At 41.1% G+C, this 3449-nt stretch overlaps 1 non-coding gene across 1 annotated transcript; it reads left to right on the top strand.

The window, feature by feature from the left end:
- The first annotated feature begins 210 nt into the window (after positions 1 to 210).
- TRNAE-UUC (transfer RNA glutamic acid (anticodon UUC)) lies at positions 211 to 283 on the top strand. Its single transcript has one exon. It is a non-coding gene; the product is annotated as a tRNA-Glu (tRNA).
- Positions 284 to 3449: the final 3166 nt, after the last annotated feature.

Below are 3449 nucleotides of genomic sequence, written 5' to 3'. Positions count from 1 at the left end.
CTGCATTGCTAGTGGGAGTGTAAGCTGACGTAACCATTTTAGAAAACAGTTTGGCAATATCTATCAACTCTAAATATGTATCAACTTTATGAACCAGGAATCCCACTCTTAAGTATACACCCAAGAAAAAGAAGAGCACTTTTTTAAAAAGACATGAAAAATAATATTCATAGCAGTTTTATTCATAAGAACTAAAAGCTGGAAGGGAATTTTCTGGTGGTCCAGTGGTTAAGACTTGGTACTTTCACTGCCAAGGACCTGGGTTCAATTCCTGGTCAGGGAATTAAGATGCCACAAGCTTCGAAACAAGGCCAAGAAAAAGAATTGTGCAACTATTGTGGACAATGGGCTTCCCTTGTGGCTCAGCTGGTAAAGAATCCACCTGCAACGCGGGAGACCTGGGTTCAATCCTTGGGTTGGGAAGATGCCCTGGAGAAGGGAAAGCCTTCTTAATATTTTTGAAACTATAATTTTATTTTTAAATAAATTAAAGGAATACCCACTCCAGTATTCTGGCCTGGAGAATTCCAGGGACTGTATAGTCTGTGGGGTTGCAAAGAGTCAGACACGACTGAGCAACTTTCACTTTCAAAAGCTGGAAACAATCCAGAAGTCCATCAATAGAAGAATGGATAAATAATGGTAGAAAAATCGTGTGTGTGCTCAGTTGTATCTGACTCTTTGCAACCCCATGGACTGTAGCCTGCTGCAAATGGCATTATTTCGCTCTTTTTTATGGCTAAATAGTATTCCATTGTATACATTGTATATACAATATCTTCTTCATCCATTCGTCAGTGGACATTCATGTTGCTTCTGTGTCTTGGCTTCTGTGACTAGTGCTGCTATGAACAGTAGTGTGCATGTATCTTTTCCAATTAAAGTTTCCTTTAATAGGTGGATAGATGTCCAAGAGTGGGATTGCAGGATCATGTGGTAATTCTATTTTTAGTTTTATAGGGAACCTCCATACTGTTTCCCCATACTGGTTATATCAATTCACATTTCTACCAATATTGTAGGAGGGTTCCCTTTTCTCCACACACATCCACTTTAGCATTTATTGTTTATAGGCTCTGGGGTGGGGGATTGTGCCCGGCCCCAGAAGTGAAAGTGTTGAGTCCTAACCAGGAGACCACCAGAGAATTCCTTATTTGTAGACTTTTGGTGATGACCATTCTGACTGGTGTGGAATGTGCTAGTAGTTATATTTTCAAATAGTTTTAAATCTAATGGCCATCACCTTTATTAACACAATCCTCTCCTATAATCTGATTTACTTAAAAAAATATGTACACTCAAAATGTCAAATGGAAAAAAAAGAAAGTAAAATAAGTACTCAAATGCATCACTTTTAAAAAATAAAATTATAGTTTCAAAAATATTAAGTAGAACAAATAAAGCAAGGAAACAAGCAACAATTTTCATCATGTTATCGTTTTCATAAAATAATAAAGTGTCCCTCACTTTCCCCTTCACTCTTCAGAGGTAACCCCTATTTCCAAATCAACTTGTGTTTGAATTTTGTTTTCAGGAAAGAAACATTCTGCTGTGTGTATATCCTTTTGATCTGAGAATGATTAAGGGCTGGCAGTCAGTACACACAAGGCAAGGACAAATGAATGCAAGATTCTGATGGAGAAGGTGTTTGGGGATGCATGTTCTTCTTGGTGGAGTTACAAGATGCTCCTTTATCCTTTGCCTAAACTGGTCCCTACCGCATCACTCCTGCCGGCACCAAGACATTTGGTAAAATAAGTACTAGGCGTGCACAACCACAGACTCACAGCTGAGGCTTTGTCTTTTCTTGAGTAAACATAATCCCAACAATGAGACACTGTCCGCAGGGACCAGGGGGCGGTAGGAGGGATGGTTAATCAAGTTCTCTTTTCTGATTAGTCGCTAAATTTATAGAGCATTTCGCCCTTACTAACTCTGCTTGCCTCTTTTCTTGAACAGCTCCGAAGTGACATTTTGGGGGGCGGTGGGGGCTACACTGGGTCTTTATTGCTGTGCAGGGGCTCCTCCCTAGTTGTGGTGTCCGAGCTTCTCATTGTGGTGGCTTCTCTTGTTGCAGAGCACAGGCTCTAGGGTGCACAGGCTAATTAGTTGTGGAACATGGGCTTAGTTGCCCTGTAACACGTGAAATCTTCCTGGAACAGGGATCACACCCATGTGCCCTGCTTTGGCAGGTGGATTCTTAACCACTGGACCACCAGGGAAGTCCTCCAAGTGACACTCAATGCCCCCTCTACCGTGACTTCCCTGGAGGATCTGATGCACCTCTGGGGCAAGTCAAGTTGCTGGAATGGGTGGGGTTGGAGGGTCTTTGAAGTCTATGAGCCGTTTTACCCAGAATCAAGGGCTTGGTTTTTCTCCTTGAGAATTATTTGATGCTTCTATTCTAAAGTGGGCTTCTCTGGTGGCTCAGATAGTAAAGTCTCTGCCTGCAAAGCAGGAGACCCAAGTTCAATCCCTGGGTCAGGAAGATGCCCTGGAGAAGGGAACGGCTACCCACTCCAGTATTCTCCACTCCAGTATCCTTGCCTGGAGAATTCCACGGACAGAGGAGTCTGGCAGACTACAGTCCATGGGATCGCTCACAAATGTTTTACAGTGCTTCTAGGCTGCTTAGATTGGATTCAGAGTGAGTTTAGGATCTCCTCTATCTTTTTAATCTCAAGAAATTTGATAAAATATTCTACTTTTATTTTCTCTCTTTCTTCCCCATCCTTATTTATTGCATCTATAATATTAAACTTGTGCTAGCCTTTTCCTCTCCTCAAATCCCTTTACTGGTTTCGTTCATTTAGTTCATTTAATACATATTTTGTTGAGTGCTTGCCATTGACAGGCACTGCTCTAGGTTTAGAGATACAATAGTGAAAAAGACCAGGTTCCTGACATCATGGGGCTTATGTTGTAACTGAAAACAGAAGATAAACAAATATATATTCATAGCATGTAAAATAACGTCATGTAGTGAAAAGCATCATGGGGAAAAATACAGCAGTATCGATCCATGGAAAATGATGTGTAGAGATGAGAATATTTATTTTAGGTACATAGGTCAGGGCAGGCCTCTCCAATAAGGTGACATTCCTTGCGATGCTTTTATTATCTTCTTCAGGTTCTGAAGGTGCTGGTGATGAGCTTTTGTACCTTCTTACCTGGAGCTTGTGTCAACACATCCTTCCCTTCTGCCCTTTCCTTGATGGTCCTGCTTCCTCTGCTTGTCCTGATTCTGCACTTCTTCTTCTTATGGTCTCACATTCTCTCTCTAATCATTTCCAGCATAGCCCTGTCACAAAGAATTTGTGTCTGGGTGCTTAACACATACCTTCAAGTGATGTTAATATCATTTATCTGTCTTGACATTGCTATTTGAGACATGATTCTAACATAAACCAGAGGTTTTCAAACTTTTGATTTGACGGACTTCTGTCTGT

The sequence above is a fragment of the Bos taurus genome, chromosome 6 (genome assembly GCF_002263795.3).
Source record: "Bos taurus isolate L1 Dominette 01449 registration number 42190680 breed Hereford chromosome 6, ARS-UCD2.0, whole genome shotgun sequence".
Classification (NCBI taxonomy): Eukaryota; Metazoa; Chordata; class Mammalia; order Artiodactyla; family Bovidae; genus Bos; species Bos taurus.
The sequence above is the reverse complement of the archived record's forward strand: the minus strand, read 5'-3'. Positions and strand labels throughout refer to the sequence as shown.